A 22,820-nucleotide genomic window follows, 5' to 3' on the forward strand; every position below is an offset into this window, starting at 1 on the left:
TAGCCTCATTCTCAATGTCATTCTTACTGTTGGGCCATCCATTTAATATGTATTTTAATACACACTGTAACTCTCTGTCCTGTCTAGTCTCATCTGTCATTTCCTGTAATTTCCTATCTGTTATTCTTACACTCTGCACTACCATAGCAACATGAGCCTCTAGATCTGTTTCATATGTCGGTGTAGTGTCATTTAAATATGACCTACTCAAGTGGTCCGCTACTAACAATTCTTTCCCCGGTTTATATACTACCTGGAAACTATATGGTTGTAATGCCATTTTCATTTTTTGTAATCTAGCTGGGCATTTATTAAGCGGTTTGGCAAAAATTGAAACTAAGGGCTTGTGATCCGACTCTACAATAAACTCTTGCCCATATACATACTGATGAAACTTAGTACATGCAAATAAAATTGCCAAGCTTTCTTTTTCAATCTGACTGTACATTTGTTCAGTTGGTGTCAATGCCCTAGATCCATAAGCTACTGGTTTATTATTCTGTAGAATCACACAACCTAATCCATCTTTTGACGCATCTACACTCAAAGTTATAAGGCTATCTATTTCAAAATATGCTAACACTGGTGGTTTACATATCAGTTCTTTCAGTCTATCATAAGCCTTTTGTTGTGAGTCTGTCCATATAAATGGTACATCTTTTTTATTTAATTGTCTCAAAGGTGCTGTCACCTCGGACACATTGGGTATGAATTTTGACACATAATTAATCATGCCCAAAAAACGCAACAATTCTTTATGAGTACTAGGTTCTTTCATTTCTGTAATAGCTCTAATTCTGTCACTGTCTACTTTCATTCCTTCTGTTGTGAGAACATGCCCTAAATACTTTACTTCTTGTTTTTTGAACTGACACTTTGCTCTGTTAAACTTTATTCCATACTCTTTTGCTTTTTCAAACACTTGCTTTAAAATTTGGTCATGTTCACTCTCTGTCTGTGCATGAATTAGTATGTCATCTATGTAAATTTCTACATTTGGAATGCTACCTAAAATACTACTGAACACTCTTTGAAATACTTCTGGACTGGACGCTAACCCAAATGGCAATCTATTATAAAAATATCTCCCATAAGGGGTGTTAAATGTTGTCAACTCTCGACTGTCTTCCGACAAACTTATTTGAAAAAATCCTTTATTGGCATCTAATGTGCTGAAATATTTACTACCTTTCAATTTAGCTGTTATCTCTTCTAGGGTCGGGATTTGAATATGTTCTCTCTGTATTTGAGTATTTAAATACTGAGGGTCTAAACATATACGCAAAGATTTGTCAGGCTTCCTTGTCATTACCAATGAACTAACAAATTCTGTGGGTGTCTGTACTTTGGAAATAATTCCTTTTCTTTCTAAACTATCTAATTCCTTTTTTAAATCTGTCATTAATTTAAAAGGCACATGTCTACAAGACTCTATTTTACCTGTAGCACCCTCCTTCAACTTTATTTTGTATTCATAATTTTTTATTTTTCCAATCCCTTTAAACAACTCTTCATAATTTTTTATATCTATTTTTTCTGTCACAGCCTGTACTTTTCTTTCTACTAATTCTAATTCTTCCAATGTAGGCAACCCTAATACTGGCACATAATCATTCTTACATACCTGGAAGTTTATAACACATTCTTTGTTTAATATTTTACACTTCAAGTTAAGTTCACCAACTGTAGAAATACTTTCTTCACTATAATTAGTCAAATGACAATTTGATTTTTCAAAGTGAAATATGTTCATTTTGTGGCATAAAGATCTGGGTATTATATTGCAAGCAGCTCCACTATCAAGCTTAAATTTGAAATCTTTATTCTGTTCCACAAAATGGACATTTTCATACCAACTACTACTTTTACTTTTCTTATTGCTAACCGTTGAAATGTCTATCTCTTGTGAATCACTGTCACTCGTGCCTTGGTCTTCAGGATTTGTATTACCATAATACTGTACTCTTACTGTACCTATCTTATTCCATCTGCACTTCCTAATAAAATGTCCCAGCTTGCCGCATTTGCTGCAAGTTTTTCCAAACGCCGGACACTTATTCCTTTCATGACTGTAGCCACACCTGTAGCACTCTGCATGTTGTCTGCTTTCTTGACGATGGTAGGTAGATCCACTTGAACTGCCTTTACTGCTACTGGCTGATGCTTGCTGGCCTTGATGGTGATGGTAAGTCGATCCACTTGAACCGCCACCTTTACTGCCACTGGTTGCTGCTTGCTCTTTTCTTGCTATCGGTTTCTTCTTAATGACCTGCACCTCTGTTTTTTCTACTGAGCTTTTTCCTTGTATTTGTTTGACTTGTTCATTAGCTAGCTCAGCTGCTTTACATATATTGATCGCTTTCGTTAGTGTCAAATCAGGTTCCCGAAGTAATCTATCTGTCAGTTTTTTATTGAAGACACCTGATACTAGCTTATCTTTTATTAATCTATCTTCTAGTGTACCAAAGTCACATTCTTTGGCCAACTTTTTCAATTCTGTTAAGTAATTGTCAAAATTCTCTCCCTTAAGTTGATTTCTGGTGAAAAATATGTGAGAATTTACACTTTCATTTTTTCGAGGTATGTAATAATTCTCAAACGCCGCAATAACTTCAACATATGTAGCTGATTCTTCAAGATTGAGCGTGTTGTAAATATCTATACAAGCCTCGCCCATGCAGTGTAGCAATAATGCTACCTGTACTTGATCATCTTTCTTGTCAGCTCCGCTTGCTTTTCTATATAACTCAAATCGTTGTTTCCATTTTTTAAAATCATTGTTGTTTAGTTTTTCTGGTGGTTTTAGTCCCACAACGCCATGCTCTACTGCTCCTTCCGCCATCTTCTCGCTTCTTTTATTCTTTCTATTTTCTTGTTATGACTCGTTTCTTGAAATCTTCATTTGTTTTCTAATATTTGATCTTCTATGCCTTCTATGCCGCAGCGCCATGTGGTATTCATAGGTTTTAAGTATGAATAATATATTTAAAGTAAAGAGCTTGTTAATCAACATAAGTTTTATTCAGATCCATTATTGCAAGTCATAGATAATCTATATTCTATTTAAGGCCGCTACACACTTATTAACTTAAGTATGATTCACACTTATAACAGGCTGTGACTGACGGACAGACAGACAGACAAACGCACGAGTGATCCTATAAGGGTTCCGTTTTTTTCCTTTTGAGGTATGGAACCCTAAAAACACAATCGAATTGATAACCTCCTCCTTTTGAGATTTGGAAGTCGGTTAATAAATGAGGGCGCCACTTTCTACGTAACTGTCACATTTTTGACGTAAAATGCTTACACATGGCAACAATTTTGTATGGACATTTTTGAATTCCATTTTATTTAATTTCTACAATTTTATTTCGCAATAAAGGCGGCATTGGATCAAACATTGCGTGGATTTATTGCAAGGTCTGTGGAGCCCTTAACTGATAGATTTAAGTCACCATATAGATTAAAATAAACTGTATCTGTGGTAAGCCGAAATATTTCCTGTCAAATGTCAAATACCTATATTATGTTTATTTTTATCTTGCTAATTATTTCAAAATGGTATATTAAAAACGATATTATAAAAGTGTAAGCCGAGCACTTTCATTTGATACCAAACTCGACCATACTTTCTTGCAAATAAATTGACCAGAATAGCAAGCCCCCTCACAAATAGCTTTTTGGCCTTCTAAGCTTTTCTAGCTCAATAACCTCTTGATCTAGCCTGCTCATAATTTAATGACTAAAATATAATGCCCTCGACTACATGTTTACCCAATTTCATTTAAATTAGAACAAATTTACTTTAGTTATTGAGTATCAAACTATCTTCTGACAGTTCAGCTTAAAAACATCGAAATGCCAAGACGTGCCGCTAGCCAGCCGCGTGTTCAAAGTGGAATGTAAGAACTTCGTTCGCTTCGCTCGCTCGTTCGATTATACACAACCAACATATAAAAAAACGCTTTTGACTGGCTCTACAAATATGGTGGATAATTTTTAAAGCTTGTACATATGCGAGACTACTGCAGCTATAAGTGCACGTATACCTAGATAAGTCTCCGGCGGAGTTGTGTACGCAAGTAGGTTCCACGTCCGGACGCCGCAGCCCGCACCACGTGGAAGCTGCGCCCCGGCGCTGCCGCGTTATTCCAATCCTTTACCGAGCCCATGCCAGTCGAATACTCTTGCAAAACCAGTTTACACGTAGATACACGCGTTCTAATAGATTCCGAGATCTCGAGAATCGAGAAATGCGAGAATCGCTCTCGCGTAACCAATATGAATATGCGCCGCCAGTCTTCTTTCACTTGCCTTTAGCACTTTTGTTGCGTCCGTCCATTTGCATAATTACGAAGTCCTCCAAAACAAGTATTCATTTTTTTCGCTTTTACATTTCTACAACGTCGTAGGTATACTTAGATGCTATAGCTAAATTAGAGTTTATTTTGACACGGAGCTCGTGTTTTTTTGCAAAAAAAAAATTGCGGAATTTTGCATAATGACGCTTTCTATATTTTATCGATGGTTACCGTCAAATGCGATATCGTAATGTTCTTTTATACAATCAAATCAATCAATCAAAGCATTTATTTTCAGGCTACTAAGGCCCATAGACGCATATATCTTACAAACTTACATCTAAAGGTATACAATAAGAAAAAAACTTAAATACAAAAAAATATCGTTTTCGTGACGCAGTTTTCTGTTGCGGCGTCACCTGCTCTGGTGTAGGATTCGGCAGATTCCCACTGAACCGCCGAAATATCCGATAGTACACTTATATATGCACAGGTTTATACATGTATCACAGTAACTAATAGACTAATCTCCATTGGTATTCCAATTCTACTTGTAGTTTAACAGCTGGAACACCCACGATTCGATTTAGATAAAATTCCTCGTTTCATATGTACGTACCTAATGGATTCTGGTTCCTAACATCTCACATTTCAGCCTTATATATCGAGCTGAAACGTTACAAAATATTCTCGTAGTTTCAATTTGACGCCGTAGAAAAAATAATTCAGTTAAATATCATAGAAATGTATGTATTAAAACTATCGGCACATAATATTTCCCGTCCCCCGACACAAGCTACTTATTAGCTCGGTCTTCCGGAGTCCCTCGCCAGCTTTCACCAGCTCCAAACTCGCGCAACACCCTTTCTACAAGATTTTCAAGCTGTAAGTACAGTAGCCATCAGATATGTCGGTGCGGTCAAGGCGCTCACAAATATCTGAACACGCCTCTATTTATTGTCAGGGCCTTAGAGTGCGTGTTCAGATATTGTGAACACCTTGGCGGCTCCGATATATCTGATGGCGACTGTATATAGGTCGACTGGAGAGGCGTCTACCAGTTTGCTGTCCCAAATACGCTCTTTTTGCTTGACAATCATCTCTCGTCCTTTCAAATGCGAAATGCAGAAATCTATAAAAAAAAAATTAGCCTATATACGTCCCACTGCTGGGCACAGGCCTCCTCTCAAGCACGAGAGGGTTTAGGCTATAGTCCCCACGCTGGCCCAATGCGTGTTGGGGACTTCACATACACCTTTGAATTTCTTCGCGGATGTATGCAGGTTTTTCACGATGTTTTCCTTCACCGAAAAGCTAGTGGTAAATATCAAATGATATTCCGTATATAAGTTCCGAAAAACTCATTGGTACGAGCCAGGATTTGAACCCACGACCTCCGGATTGAAAGTCTGATGTCAGATCCACTCGGCCACCACCGCGGCAGAAATGTATGGAGGGTGAATATCAAAGCGGCTCGGAAATGGCTGCATCTGTCTACTGCAGTTCGAAAGTAATCTTTGGTGCAAGATCTGCTTAAAACAATATTGTTGAACGGAGTCCTTGCCTGGAACGCAGAACTGTTATTTTAACCCAACGTAGCCGCTGCAGACTATTCAATTTCGAATAGTGAATATTCTCAACTTAGTTTGTACTACTTTCTGTACTTAAGGTTGGCATCTTATCACAGCCGAAAGTGCTGCACTTCTGTTTTATTTATCAAAAAGGAATCAACTGCAGAACCATATTTGCTCAAATATTTTCATGCGAGTGCCGGTGCAAGCACGACGTAAGCTATAACGCTTATAAATGCCGGTCTAAGTACTTGATAGGAACTAACGAGAACTAAATGGTTGCTTGAGTAAATACATACACCGAGAGATATCCACTTCAGCCGTCGAGGAACGATCCATATTGGCTAAAATCAAATTAGTTATTAACCGTCTCTGAGACACGAGACGCCCGCTGGTCGTGTACGCGTAATAGGGGAATCGTTGAATGTCGGTCATTTCGCGTGAAATACATTTCTCATCGTCGCAATTAAGATTCAGATTTTCTTAACTTCAAATGTCAAGACAAACGCATTACTTTATATCACTTCCCTGCTAATATTATAAATGCCATAGTAACGCTGTCTCACCTTTTTATGCTTAGCTGAACCGATTTATATGAACTTTGGGATGGAGATAGTTTAGGTCCCGGGGAAAGAAGAACAGGTAGGTTTTTATAACGGAAATTACCATTTTACTCAGATGAAGTTACGAGCAGAAGCTATAATGGTTGTATAACTCCAAGATCAAACCAATATATGTAATATATATGTAAAAATACATTCTGTGACCTAAATGATAATAGCGGAATAATAAAAAACAAACTATTTGAGTTAAAACTAAATGTATCAGATTATACATTTTATATTATACAACAGGCTCTCGAAAATATTTATAGTGTAGTTAAATAATTCTTAAAACAAACTTAACATTAACATATCATATCATCAGTGTGATTCGATTACAGGAATTTAGGAACACTTTGATGTCAAAATGGTATTATTTTCGTCCTTGCGTCTCACTCCCGCCAAAAAATTTGGGAACAAGCTTTTATTTAAATTGAAAAGTGCAGTCAGCGATAAAAGCTTGCACCAAAAATGAAATTTTTGCCAAAAACTTATTCTTGATACAAAGAAGAAGTTCAAGAATATAAGTGTTACTACATTCATTTTTATTTTCCTTCATGAATTCAATAATTTTACGCTTACCGGTACCAAAAGTTCGAATACCGCTGAGGCCTGAAGGAGAAAACAGGAGAGCTTGTATTTGTCGCACAAGTGTGTTGTGTATTGATAAACAACTCCTGCCGGCGGAGCTATGTCGTAGCGCCCGCTACGCCACCTCGGCCTCTCCGGCGTAGCAGCGTAGCATTGTCAAACGTACTTTTCATCCTAAACTTTACTCACCCTAGATTCCAATTCAAACTTTATAACGCAAATTGAAAACCTTAACCTTTAAAAATATTTGTTGATGCATCATTCAATCAAAAATTACATTCAAGCATTATTTTAAATTGTATTGTTATTTCCATAAAAACGTATTTTGCGTAAACGTATTTAAAAAAAAAATAAAAAAAATGCATTTTTATATTTAAAATAATTTAATCGGATAATGAAACTACTTATAAAATCGTTGAGAAGTAAAATAGTAATAAGGCTGTCTAGCTGGTTGGTGCCATATTAAATATTTATGGTAATATATTTCCATAACGTATGAAATGTGGTCACGTAATGAATATCCAGCGTATTCTCTTGCAGCTATACATTTATGACCTTGTGTAGTCTTAACGCTTGGTAACAAATGAACCAAAATCAACTGAGTTTTATTCGAAAAATACGATATTGGAGTGTGTAATACATCCTATAGTAGATTGTACAACAAGGGCATAAAGTGACCCATTTTTACCCGAGGCAATTTTTTGGTCTGAGCGAAGCGAAGACCAAAATAGTAGACGAGGGTAAAAATGGACATTTATGCCCTTGTTGTACACTCTGCTTTTCACTTCGATTGCGAGGAAAATATACAAAAAATCAAATATTTTAGGTTATTTTAACGTATTTATTCAAGACTAAAGAAAACTGTTCTTGGGCCGGTCTTAGGCGCGGGGCACGCCGATCGGGAGAGCGCCGGTCGGGGGCGCGCCGGCAGGGCTGGCAGTTTGTATGGCAGAATTTGGACTTTATTGCTAAGTCAATAAGGGTCGTAATAGTTGATTTTACTTTATGCTCTAGAGCATAAAATGCGATTTTATGTCGTCTACGTACGACATAAAGGTGCACTTTTTGAGCATGAGAAGTGAAAAAGTATTTTTCACAATAATAGTATAAGAGTTCAAGAGTTCAACTCGATTTTGGAAAATATGACCACAATTCCTCGGATTCTTCCTTTCATAATAATTATTATACGACTTTATCATAAATTATCTACTTTGAAATTTGTAAGTAGGTAGGTATTAAGTTAGTTAAGGAAGCATCAAGATTGTAATGAACCTTAAAGGAATGAGATTTATGAGATTCAATAAAACCTTGTACAGGTATATTTTTAAAGATAAGCGTTTCTGTAATTGTTCTTTCTTAAGCATTGTTATAAATGTTATATTAAAATCTTTTAAATCTTCTTCTGGGTTGTACATGATGGTAAAACTTGTCCTATTCGTGTACGAGTATACTTAGGTACCTATATTCTTCGCTGCGCCTTCAGCCGGATTCCGACAGTTCATTCTTTTGCAGCATTCATCCATTTTCATTCTTCGAGTCCCAGTTATTCACCACCTCCCACTTTATTTTTATCATTCCTTATAACGATAAATTCCTAGTTAATAGCCCGCGTACTAACTAAGGCTATATTCTGGCAATAATAACATTGAGCTGACATTTAATTCGCCATTTAGATTGATAAGAACCCTCAACGCGTATCAAAATGCGTGATGTTGGGACGCTAATACTCGTAGTTAGCATTGAAATTTATTTAAATATTGTTGACGGTAAGAGAATATAAACCTCCGCAAGAATTTGGAATACTAAAGTATTTGTACAAATTAAATTATTTGAGAAAATATTTTAATTTGTTTTTATCAAGTAGAAATACTACTATATATTACACACTACTACTTATTTCAGTTTAGAATTTGGAATAGTTTATTAGTCATGTGTCTGAAATCTTAGTAAAACTTTAAGCAATGTAGTTAGTAGATTTACTTCCTTTGTTAGAATAGAGCTTGGTGTCCTCGAAAGGAAAAGTGTGATTGTGTTCGCGTGAAGAGGTCTGTTTGAGTTGTAATCTACAAATAACTTGCGGCATCGAATGTTATTCACGGACTTTTTATAGGGCTTGCTTGTTATGCGGACTTTCATTCAAGGGTAATCGTCTTTATTGTTGTGTATGAAGACCTTTAAGGAATTTTTAAAGTCAGATTGTTATCTTTTATTTTGAAACGCTAACGTTGTAACTTACTTTCTATGCACCTCGCTTGTATTGATATACCTATTAGTGCGAGCGAGATCACATTAGAGATTACATTAAATATAAGTTAGGAACTTCTAATGTAATCTGATAAGCCGTTTGGGTTGCAGAGCGAGTCAAATAATAATATACCTAAACCCAATTGTGTGCGGCTTTACATGAGCGTATGTGTAGAAAAAATTCATTAACCTCACTTTTTGTACGTCAAGTAAAAGATGTAATCACATGTGGGTCCAAATCTAGCGTTACGTTAGAGGTCGTGATCGCCAAATCCCGGCCATTCTCGTTAATCCACGCGCAGGCTCCCCCAGAGTTTACACTAAGCTTCGTACGGTGCCAATTTGTTTGTATTTACTCCCTCTCTTTCTCGGCACAAGTGTTTATTTAAAAGTCAAAAAGTTTTCAATCTGCACAAAATAGAAAGTTTCCCGTAACAGCGATCGCTCATCTGAAACTCCTTATAAACAATAAATCTTGTGGACCAGTACTTGAACCTAAGAGGGCTATTATTTAAGCACGTAGTGTTACTAGGTGTCTACTTAAGTAACAGTAAAAAACCATGACCGCTTTCGTGTAGTAATTTACCTCTTTTCGGGTGTTTTCTAAGCCTTAAAAGTAATGCATGTAGGCGGGAATAGGTGTTTTCGGGTAACCCATCTCAAGGCAGATGGGCGTGCAGACCGCGGCGCGGCAGTACCCGCCTGAACCCCGCGGGCGCCGCACCCCCGCCTAGACCGACTGTGGCCCCAGCCGTGTACTTGCCAATCGAATAAAAATTATCATTTATAAAATAAAAATACTGTATTAGTGACTTACATTTAAAATTTATAGAATTTTTTGTAACGTTCGTATAATTAATCGATTACAAATAGTAGTTTTAGATCATTATTGTGGTTTACAAGTTATATACATATAGTTGTTATTTGCTAGTGTTATTGTTAAAAAAACAGTTTTTGTTGATCAAATATAAAACCTGACTGTAAGTACCTAATTATTTGGCACGGCACTCTGGTAAATAGAGCTAGACCAAGAAAAATCTGCAACGATTTTGATAGCATACCTACGCAGTGCAAGTGTAATTTATACGTAATAATTTCATAGAAGTTTGACGTTTAAAATAACACTTGCACTGCGCGTGCTATCATAATCGTTGCAGACTTATCTTGGTCTAGCTCTATTAATGTTTATTTATAAAAATTTGGATACGTCTTGACATCTTATTTTTATCTTTCGCATACTGGAATTACGACAACAATTAAAATTTTAATAACCAATAAAAAATAAAATACATAATATTATAACCATTTATAGTTACAGTGTGACACGTCATCAATACATATAAAAAGTAACTTTGAGGCAATATCTGATTTAGTTTTATTTCATAGCAGTCCAATAATTTGACTTTATAATGAATTATCAAAATATCGCAAGACATTAAGCAAACTAGAATTATTACAGTTAAATTGAGAGACTCACTAAATATTTTGAATTATTTATTCTCTTTTGGGAATTACGTCTTCGGAAAGATATTAATATGAAGACTCCCCCTCCCCACAAGGTAGAGGTGGTGTAAAGGTCGAAAAAATATTAGAATAAGGACAGAGCACGGCTGGTCGTTGTCGTTAAGGAGACCTTGGGGGAACCCTTTCTACTGATAATGTAAATTTTATGTCTAACCAACGAAATGTCCAACCCGTTACAGGTTCCAGGACCTTCTTAAATCAATCAAATCTTACTCAATTTCCATTCATATGTATTGATTTTAATTATTAACGTAGACAATGTTCAGTTATATCCATATACATACATATTGTCTATTGACAGTTTCAATTTAATTTGCTGCTCCACCAAATTCGGACTAGGCCGGGACAGCACCACGATTGACTGTCAACCCTTGTCACCACTATGTGCGCTGTTACATTAGGAATTTTGATCCTTGACCTGGTCAGCACTAGATTGATTTATTTAGGGAGCAGTAGGTTCAGAGAGCGGAGTTTTTGGAAAGTCGTAGCGCTTTTTTAGATCACAATACTGCTGCTAAAATTTAATTAACAATCTTGAGGCCTTTCCAGAGGGACTTTATCGATTCGAATCCTGACTTTTTGACATTGGCTCGACAGAACTCAACACTAAAATGCACTTGACAAATTTGTAACAAATTTTAAGGTATTCCAAATTTTATATTAAAGGAAAAAATGGAAAAATTTACGGTTCCGGCAGGAATTGAACCCGCATCCTCCACAATCCGTGTGTTGCTCTTAACCAATTGAGCTACGGAAGCCTACCAGGACATCGCAAATCTTTCCATTCCTTTCCTTATGTAAACACGCCTTTGGGGTGGCGTATAGCGACATCTACCGCAAGACAATTACATCTTTTTTTAACGGCACCGGAGTCTCAAGTTGCATTGAGAATTCACCAGTAACAATGTGCTAACCCATACTAAATCAATTTTTTTAACAAGCAGATACGTCTGCGAGCGATATTCCAAATTTTATATTAAAGGAAAAAATGGAAAAATTTACGCTTCCGGCAGGACTTGAACCCGCATCCTCCACAATCCGTGTGTTGCTCTTAACCAATTGAGCTACGGAAGCCTACCAGGACATCGCAAATCTTTCCATTCCTTTCCTTATGTAAACACGCCTTTGGGGTGGCGTATAGCGACATCTACCGCAAGACAATTACATCTTTTTTTAACGGCACCGGAGTCTCAAGTTGCATTGAGAATTCACCAGTAACAATGTGCTAACCCATACTAAATCAATTTTTTTAACAAGCAGATACGTCTGCGAGCGATATTCCAAATTTTATATTAAAGGAAAAAATGGAAAAATTTACGCTTCCGGCAGGACTTGAACCCGCATCCTCCACAATCCGTGTGTTGCTCTTAACCAATTGAGCTACGGAAGCCTACCAGGACATCGCAAATCTTTCCATTCCTTTCCTTATGTAAACACGCCTTTGGGGTGGCGTATAGCGACATCTACCGCAAGACAATTACATCTTTTTTTAACGGCACCGGAGTCTCAAGTTGCATTGAGAATTCACCAGTAACAATGTGCTAACCCATACTAAATCAATTTTTTTAACAAGCAGATACGTCTGCGAGCGATATTCCAAATTTTATATTAAAGGAAAAAATGGAAAAATTTACGCTTCCGGCAGGACTTGAACCCGCATCCTCCACAATCCGTGTGTTGCTCTTAACCAATTGAGCTACGGAAGCCTACCAGGACATCGCAAATCTTTCCATTCCTTTCCTTATGTAAACACGCCTTTGGGGTGGCGTATAGCGACATCTACCGCAAGACAATTACATCTTTTTTTAACGGCACCGGAGTCTCAAGTTGCATTGAGAATTCACCAGTAACAATGTGCTAACCCATACTAAATCAATTTTTTTAACAAGCAGATACGTCTGCGAGCGATATTCCAAATTTTATATTAAAGGAAAAAATGGAAAAATTTACGCTTCCGGCAGGACTTGAACCCGCATCCTCCACAATCCGTGTGTTGCTCTTAACCAATTGAGCTACGGAAGCCTACCAGGACATCGCAAATCTTTCCATTCCTTTCCTTATGTAAACACGCCTTTGGGGTGGCGTATAGCGACATCTACCGCAAGACAATTACATCTTTTTTTAACGGCACCGGAGTCTCAAGTTGCATTGAGAATTCACCAGTAACAATGTGCTAACCCATACTAAATCAATTTTTTTAACAAGCAGATACGTCTGCGAGCGATATTCCAAATTTTATATTAAAGGAAAAAATGGAAAAATTTACGCTTCCGGCAGGACTTGAACCCGCATCCTCCACAATCCGTGTGTTGCTAAAGATGTAATTGTCTTGCGGTAGATGTCGCTATACGCCACCCCAAAGGCGTGTTTACATAAGGAAAGGAATGGAAAGATTTGCGATGTCCTGGTAGGCTTCCGTAGCTCAATTGGTTAAGAGCAACACACGGATTGTGGAGGATGCGGGTTCAAGTCCTGCCGGAAGCGTAAATTTTTCCATTTTTTCCTTTAATATAAAATTTTAAGGTGGCCACTGACGAGCCTTCCAACAGTCCAAATAGCGTGGCTGCAATCCAAAATCGGTCCGTGAATGTCAAAAACGTACAATGTTTAATATTAGGATGCCGTCTATTTCCTGGATTAATCCATTGTAACGGCATCCATTTGGAAGGCTCGTCAGCGGCCTGCTTTACACAAAAGGTAAAAATATGAATATTGCTTCTAAAAATCGGCAATATTATGTTTGAAGGAACATAGCGATTTATTGGAACAGTAAAGGTGCATCATGAATAAAAAGTTAACAAAAATTAAAATAAGACTAAATAAAGCTAAAATAAAAGTATATTAATATAACATAGCGATTGCTTTTTTGTTTATTTAAACGTACAACAAGTAAAATTCGAAAACTGACATTCGCGGTCCCGCGCAAGCACATCCATGTCGCTTACGCTCAGTGAAAGTGAGAGAAAAACACGAACGTGGTATATTTGACAATGTCATTGTGTATGTTATCCTGTAGATATACATACATGTGTTACGAAGACGGGGGAATTGGGCCGTTGGAGCTAGGTTTAGAAAGATCGATGTCTATTTCTGGATTGTACACCTATAATTTGAGGTGTTCGTGTGAAACACTGACACAGCATTTACAATAATAAATGGAGACATTTTGAATGCTTGTCACTATAAATTTTCCTTCAACCTTTTATTTGTTCCTTCCCTTGATAACAAAACAAAATAGTATTTTTTTAAATTAAAATACTCAGCGAGATTTATCTCTTTCTAAAAATCGTAAATGTCAAAATGAGACATGAGAACAAGTTTTACCGACTTTTTAACCAAAATATAACAGATTTGTCCAACCCGTAGCATAATAAAATTTTCAAGTAAACAATAATAATTGTACTTACGGTGAATTGTTTTATATTTAGGTAAGACAATTCCGGGCAGCGGCGAGGGCCCTCGGCCTTGTCCAGCGGCGTTCTTAGTCTGCTTTTGTTCAAGTCTTCCACTAATGAGACCCAGCAACTAAACAAAATGTCAACATAAAATTGTACATCGTGGTGTATTTTTTTTGAGAAGAATTAAGTGACAGGAGTAGAAGGAGAAAAATTATCAGTCACCAAGTAAGATATTAATGAGAAAACTCATTATTTAAAATACAAATGTGACGAACCAAAATGAGCAAGACCGATTTTGGAGTCGTAATTTATAATATGTTTTTGCTATGCTACTTTATTATTTATTTACAATTTCTCTATTTATTTTAATGTCAGATATTGTTAATTTTTCTAAAAAAAATCGTATTAATTTTACAGAATCGTCGCATCATCTAATCTAAGCTAATGCATTTGAAATAAATTAAAATACCTTCTTATTAATATTGCCGTTAAGTTTTTGTTGCGTTTGTATCCGAAAGAAGGCATTAATCTACTGGTTACAATAAAGCCTATAATGCTCTATAACTAGAATACAAGTTGTTACTGTAAGCACTCGTGCAGGTGGTGATAATTAAGGCAACACGGACAACATACATTATTTCCCTTATCAACAATAAGTACTCGAACCTATCCTGTTTAATATAAGGCGAAGGTATTTATATTGTTATCATAATAACGGGCTCCAATGGCGTTTGATATAAGTATTATTACACTTTATTTTGTAGGTAACTACTTAACTAACCATTCGTTATGGAGGATTCGACGGAATTAATAAATATATAATATCCAAATATAGCATACCTATCTACTCATAATTAGCCAAAACCTACTAAAAATAAAATTGTCAGTAGGTAAACGTATTAATATTTTGTTTCTTAATACGGTCTCATACTCCTCATAGCCTATTAGCTATAACTCCGGCGCTAATCTAATTTCGGTCGTTAACAGCAGGATTCGCTAACCAATAAATCAATACCGTTTGTGGATTATGAATGAATGAATGAATAATATTTATTTCAGGACTAGTCCCATATTATGTTAGTAACAAGTTAGTTACATACTTAAATTTAGTGTTAGTGCAAAGCAACATAAATAAAATTTAACAAATAAAACTTTAAAAACTTATAACCTACCTACGTGCTGTGCGTGTGCTATGCTGGCTGGAGCGGGAAGTAATACCAAAACTAATGAGCCACACCGAAACCCGGCTATGCGACTGATAACGCAGTTAAAATTAATTTACTATTAAGAACTAGGTACAAGCACACTGTTACTAATATAAAATCAAAAATATAATTTCTTATTAATATAGGTTTTTACATATAGCAAATACAACTTAGTGACAAGTCAAGTCGACGAAGCCCCGCTTCGCCAAAATACCTTACCTACCTTCTAGAAATGTAAATGGGTGCCATTTAATCCTCAGTTAATTAAGTATGTATTTATTATTTTTTTCTTAAAAAAAATGCCATGTTATGTTGTAAAAAAGGCACTGGAACTAATAATACCGTAGAAGATTAAAACTTTGCCCTTTCAACAATTTTTTTCCAACGCGTCACAGTTTAGTAAAAGCGAAACAACTTTAAAGTAGTTACAGATACACTAGAATCTTATTAATCTGTGTTTTATAGCTAATAATACTGCTGGAAAAACTGGCCTATTTATTGACGCGTATTTAACTTCAGAATATATTATAAGTATAGTTCTCTTCGGTATTAAGAATATATTACAGAGCAGAGGTGTACGGTTGGAGCCGGTAAAGGTTTATTTGACGTTCATAAGCGCATTGTAATATGCCTACTTGAATAAACTATTTTTTTTTTATCTTTTTTATTTATAAATAAAATTGGAACGAAAGTTATGGTGACGATGACGCACTTTGCGTTAATTACCCACCACCGAGTGCCAATTAGGAGTAAGCGGCCTGAGGACACGGTTTATTGTTAATAACCGTTTAGTTGATAATCTCACTCAGGTTTATGGTCACAGGCTCTTACCGTGGCGCGCTGCGAGCGGGCTTCGGGGAAAGGTTTCTTAATGGCTCATCTTACTTACTTAATACTTAATCGAGGCCGTACATAATGATTAATTTGTCTTTGAAAACACAAAGGTCTACGTTAAAATTTGGGACATTGTTGTTGAACATATTTACACGGAAACCTGTAATGTACGAACAAAAACCTGGGATAAATAAGTAAAAAACTAAAACATGTAGTTGTATAAAGTACTGATATAAAAACGTGATAGCTAATCGTAACAGCAAGAGGGGCTTATATTATAGGTACTCGTACTGTCGGGGACCCACACATGGGTAACAGTGAATCTTTCTCCACTTTTATTTGAATTTCATCTCATTTTATTTCTAGCTTTCCTTACATATTTTTTCTTAATAAGGTTTAAGAGTTAGATTGATACTCTAGGCTTAGATAAGGAAATGATACAATTTGAAGTTAAAATGGCGCAATCACAGCTTTTACAAAAAAAAAGTGATTCACTGTGACCCACTTTCCCCTACATAATGAGTGAATATTTTTATGGTTCATCTCGTCTAGAACTGAATCGGTTTCTCATCTCACAATGAATATATTTTCGTAAAGTACTTGTATATATTCGTATCACGTACGAGTCAATTTGTGAGCGGCTGTTACCGTTCAGTAAGAATATATGTTTACTTACCTATAGGCGGCTACAAATTATTAAAACATCACATCTAAAGTCTAATGACTTGCGTTTAATATACCATGTATAATTAGGTTCCTTAAATATTACTCCAAGCTTACAAAATGTCTATTTGAAGAAGATGAATCTGTAACCGCGAAACTTTTAGCAAAATTTGCTGAGCTCATGTTAATTAACCCAAGCTGTTTTCATTAGATATTAAATATGTTCACATTTGCAGCACGCTTTTTTACTTAATAAACAACTCTCAGTGGGCTCGTTAACAGATTAACCGTTCACATATTATTTATATCTTTTGCGTACCCAGAGGTGAAAGAATATTGGTGATATAAATTTCCACAATCTTGGCAATTCTGAAAAATATTTCGAAACCAGGATCTGAACTTCGGGTACAGTTTTATAATATGTTTTGTGTTTCTTGAATTTATGAAGCTAACAATATTTATGTAGCTCGACTAATTCAGAAATTAATCTAAAAGCTAAAAGTGATTATTGAATTAGACTGATATGATTGCCGACGCATGTGCATGACTGCGCAAAATGCCGGTGGCGGTTGACCGCATCTGCGCTGGTTACGGACGTAATGATATTACGACGGTAATCGGATCGTGGAAATTTGTGCGGCCCGAAAATAAATCACATTAAGGTTTATTGTCTGCCATAGATCATAGACCCATCTTCCAGGAAGTGTGTTATGTCTTGTTTTAAATTTAAATAATATACTACATAATAAACTATCGCGTTCTTGTTATGATAAGTTAGCTAAGGCAGAAAATATTTTATTAACCCTTAATTTGGCACAGTCAACTATACTTAACACTTACTTTGAAAAAATGTAGGCATGTTATTTTTTACGTAAATTCCAAGTTTTTAATTTCTATGTATTATTTATATTATAAAGAATAAAGAAAAAATAAAACCTTACTGGCAACAATGTTATATGTTAGTAGTGAATCAACATAGTTAGTAGAAGGTCGACACTGCGTTCTATCCAGGTATTCGTTTATTTTTTTCGATTCTATCACGCGAAATTTTACTGCATATACTATTATTATATTTGCTTATAGTATTACGTATACTTTACATATCACACCTATTCGCCAAGTCAAGTTATTTACGTGTAATAAACAAGCATACGCAACTGTTAAGTATTTTTGACAAAACAATACGTACAGTGTATTAGAAATTAAACAACCTGTTAAGCATTTTTAACAAATCTTTATGGTGTGAGATTTTGACCGCGCTTTAATTTGACAAATTTTACTGCCAACCTTTATATTTTGCTATAATAGAAAAGAGTGAATGCTATAGGTTGATTCGCTATACATTTATAGCTTAGTATGCAACAAAGCGAACGCTACTTAATATCAATACACGTTTTTTTATAAAACCCCGTTCAATTTGGCGTATGGCGATACATTCAAATGGAATAGGTAGTTATATTTCATATTTTTTTATTCAATTCAATTCAAATATACTTTATTCATGTAGGTGGTATTGTGTATCAATTTTTTTTTTCATTTAAAATATTTAAATGCTGCATGTATAAGTAGCGTTGTTGTAACACTGGCATTATATTAAACTCAACCAAACAATGAAAACTATGAAATATCAATGTCATTTCGAAAATCTTTAACCCTATATTGTACTTGCGTTTCGTAGCAAAGTCTTTTAGGTCTTTGCTTCGATTTAATGCCAAAAAAATGTTTTCCTTGTCTTCGTTTCGATACCCTTTTTTGGAAATTGTTAAGTATATTTAACACACTAAGTTTGACGAGCGTACGTTTTTGTTAAAAATACTGTACATTAGATTTTCAGGAAATCTTACAGTGAAATATTTTTTAGGACATATTTAAAGGCATAATAATAAATAAATGTGCACATAAAAGTTAATATCAAGTTTTTTATTTTCTGCCAAATTAAGGGTTAAATTGAAACAAAGGAGATCGTCGATTTTGGGCCCAGAGTAAACCATCACGTATATGGTACAGACTATTACAGTAATTATATACGCATTTTATTACTGAAAAAGATACAATATTGGGATAAATGAAACAGGAATTAGAAATATATAATTAAAAGACATTATATTATTCATATCCGTAAATCAATGTATTATATATTAACAAAAGCCTTGCCGTCGTCAACATCTTTATTAGCATTGACATAACGCTCAAATTCACACAATCGTTTTTTCACTAAGGAGTTATAAAATCTCATTGCTTTAAACCGGCGGTCGGCAACCTGCGGCCCGCGGGCCGCATGCGGCTCGTGAAACTGTCACTTGCGGCCTGCGAGCCTCTCTGGCTATGTAATATTGAGAAACGACAATGTCTGATAAAGTCATAAATATTAACAAAGTGCGGCCCGCGTCAACTTACTCATCGTTAACTACGCTACTAAAACTACGCAAAAAAAGGTTGCCGACCGCTGCTTTAAACTATAAGGTGGGTAGCCATAAGTCATAGTTGACATAAGTGCGTTTCGATACTATTCAAAATATTATTAGTGTCATTCATTATTTATTTAATATATACCTACTTTTAAATTCTAAATCGACTGTAAAAATGCCTAAAATAAGTAGTTAAGAAATATAGTAATTTGACTTTTTATTTAGTTACATAGTTTGGAGATTTAAACGAATTCAGAATACGACGATATCATGCTACTTTTATTTAACTAAACGCAACCATTTTTAACAATCTGTCAAATATTTTCAAGTAACGCCAACCTTAAATAAACCCATAGAGTTATATATTTGACAGAGGGAATGTCACTTAAGACAAACTGTGACACTGCAATGGCGGACGGTTTGAAAGTGTGCGTGTAGACGAGTGATACCATGTAACACAAATTCTCCCCTAATGGTGAAACAATTATTTTCAATATCGTCCTTGTTTTCAAATATTAAAGTAGGACAGTTTTACGTTAGACGATAAAAAAGTGTGTACCTAACTGATTTTATAGGTCTTGAAAATGCGCATTACTTGCAAATTACATGCAAATTACTTTGTGCAAATATTATTTTCAATACCTAATGATATTTAACTTGTAACACATCTGGTTTTAAACAAAAAATAAATATAAGGTAAATGTACTAGTGCTCGACATGTTAATGCCCAATAGATGACACTTTGCTGTCACCTCTATTGACAATGGTTTAAGTTTCAAGATGACATGTACTGGACTGGGACCGCGTCGAGCACCATGAGTATGTTTACCTTACATAACAAATAAACGTTAACTATCAAACATTATTCATGTAAACGTCTTTAATCTCCTTATTATCGGGAAATTACCATACCGACCTAGTTTGAAATGCAAAATCAATAATTTAGCTATTTACCTAAATATCCTAAATTATCTCTTATATACATAATGATTTAATAAGAAGGGCATCAATTACCCGGCATATTTTACATTTTTCTCGGACAAATTTACTTCACTGACGTTTCGATCCATCTGACGGCAAATTGGTGGATGAGGGCATTGAGATAACTGTCAATGTGTGTGTGTCACACGTAAATACTAGGAAATTGGTGGATGATGGAATCACAGTTTTTGTCTTAGCAAAACTACGTCCGTAGTATTCCAGGTCCATGAATAAACCTTTCTTCATTGAAAGAAGATTTAAAATGAATCTGTTCACTCTCCGTAGAAGTAACAATGAACTTCCGAATAAGATCAAAATATAACTTTTTATTGAACGCGGATACGATTTCAGTTTCATTTACATGTCAGACTTTGTCTATTTTCTTTTAAAAAGTCAAAACACTTTTACAGCGTAGTGTGAGTAGTATACGCTTTTGTATATAAAAGTTTTTCTTGTCATGTTCATGTTTTTATTGCAGTACTTCTCAAAATTCCCGTTATATTTCGTGATTCTGTTTTTATCATCATGATCTAGCAATTATAACGATTAATTTCCTATATATATTACATGTATACGTTCAATTTGTGAGTGGGCCCAAACGCCTAAGTAAATCGACGATCTCCTTTGTTAACGATTCTTGACAACAACATTTAATTTATTTCCGACACTCCATCTCGCTTTTATCTTTGTTTACTGCTAAAACTTTCGTATAGAGACAACTGGCATTGTCACTGGCCATTTGTCACTCTTACCCGGCTGTTTATCGATTCCATCGACCCCTAGAAAAAAACATTTGCGTTGTTTACGAGCATCTCAGCGGCCAGCGCATTACCATAAAAAGTCTCGCTGTTTCAGATTGAACTCACTCGACCGTGAATGAGAAAATGAGAATCGGCTGATGATTCCTTGTTCTCGTTTTATGAATAATTAGAACGTGTCTGTAGCGCTAAGTTCTTTGAAATGAAAATTGCTACACTGGATTGTAGATAAATATTAACAAAAACTACCGAGTTTAAAAAACTATATAAAACGATAATAGAATAGGTATATTTGACTATGGTGTGGCATTACTAAAACAGAACACATTGTTTCATTGCGGATTTCTGTTAACGATAATCGCGACCAGATCCACTTCAAGAGTGTTTATGAGTTACATAATACCCCAAGAAAATTAATGGCAAACCAAACGTGAATTACGCGACGTTGTGAGGAATTTTGTTCTAGCCTCAAAACGGCAGTAGGTACTTATCTTTAAACAGTACATGAAGGTTTTCAAGGCGTGAAAACGAGCGTATACGATCTTAATGACCTATCGAGGCTTTTCTTCGAGTCTCGATCCGTCTAATTGAGATCACGACGCACAATATCCGTCGAGGAAATGGCAGGCGAAATTGAAGTACGCAGAACGCATTTTAATTTCTGAATACCTAGTCATTGTAATAGTTCCTCGGTCTCATTTAGTAAATAGGTAGATAGGAGTAGGTATTTTACTCGTATAGGTATAACTCGTATAGGATGTTAATGAGGTATCCAAATGAAAACTTCTGCATAACTTTTTGACAGTTGGTATCGGTTGGATAATTTATAATTTCTGTCTGTCTTGGCAGCAAATCCCGATACTATCTGTCAAGAATCTATTACCGTACCTACCGTCCATTAATGAGTATGCCGGGTATAAAGAGTTATAAAAGTAACTAATTAGACGATATATTATTATCCGTAAAGTGGTGTATGGTAGAAAACGCGACAATAAAAGAAACAGACTACATTTTATCAAAACGGTACTTCGGTATTTAAAATTGAAAGATATAATAAATAGTGAAAAGCGTTTGGTTTTCGAAATACAAGTGGTTAGTCGGTATCATTAGCGCGCCAGTTGTCGGGGCGACGCTTGCAGCGGCGCGCGCGTGCGCCGCGCGGGGCGCCACCAAGCTGGGCGAGCACGCGGCCATGCTCGCAGTCGCCATCTGCTGCATCCTGGTGCTGCTGCTGGTCTTCATCATCCTCATCATTGTGGTCGGACAGAACATCGAGGCGAAGGGCGGCTCCTAGCGGAGGCGGACGAGAGGTAAATTCATTGTTGTTTTTGTAATATACTCTGGCGCAGCCGCTTTGTCAGCGTCCTTTTCTCCTAACAAGTTGGGTGTGTTTTACCCACCTACTGAGGACGGTCAAAGCTTACATGAGATCTACGCTTGTGCTATCAGCACATTTTACGGGATTTTATTTTTATATCTGGTTTTAGTAGGTAGGTAATAATACTAAACTACTAGTATAATAATACTAAAAAGTACTTACTAGTATAATAATAGTGTTACTGTGATGCCTCGGGTTGCAAAACTAAACTGACATGTGACGGAGAAAGCTGATAAAATACCTTTTAGCACCCTACTAAAATTTTGTTAAAGGGGAGTACAAGATAAAACCATCTTGAATGTTGTTCCTAATGGAAAATGAAAAAAGTTTTTCTTTTCTCACCTTTTTATTTTCCACTG

At 35.8% G+C, this 22,820-nt stretch overlaps 1 protein-coding gene across 3 annotated transcripts in view; it reads left to right on the forward strand.

The window, feature by feature from the left end:
- The window catches only part of LOC134803612 (dorsal-ventral patterning tolloid-like protein 1), a 132,133-nt gene that overhangs the window by 34,362 nt on the left and 74,951 nt on the right, over nt 1-22,820 (forward strand). Inside the window, exon 1 of one of the 3 annotated variants that reach the window (XM_063776417.1) lies at nt 22,098-22,393. The exons of the other annotated variants lie outside the window; for them this stretch is intronic. The gene's annotated coding sequence lies outside the window, so the exon portion shown is untranslated. Of the gene's footprint in view, nt 1-22,097; nt 22,394-22,820 lie in introns of those variants that run through there. 3 annotated transcript variants of the gene reach the window in all.

Source organism: Cydia splendana, chromosome 2 (genome assembly GCF_910591565.1).
Source record: "Cydia splendana chromosome 2, ilCydSple1.2, whole genome shotgun sequence".
NCBI classification, from domain to species: Eukaryota; Metazoa; Arthropoda; class Insecta; order Lepidoptera; family Tortricidae; genus Cydia; species Cydia splendana.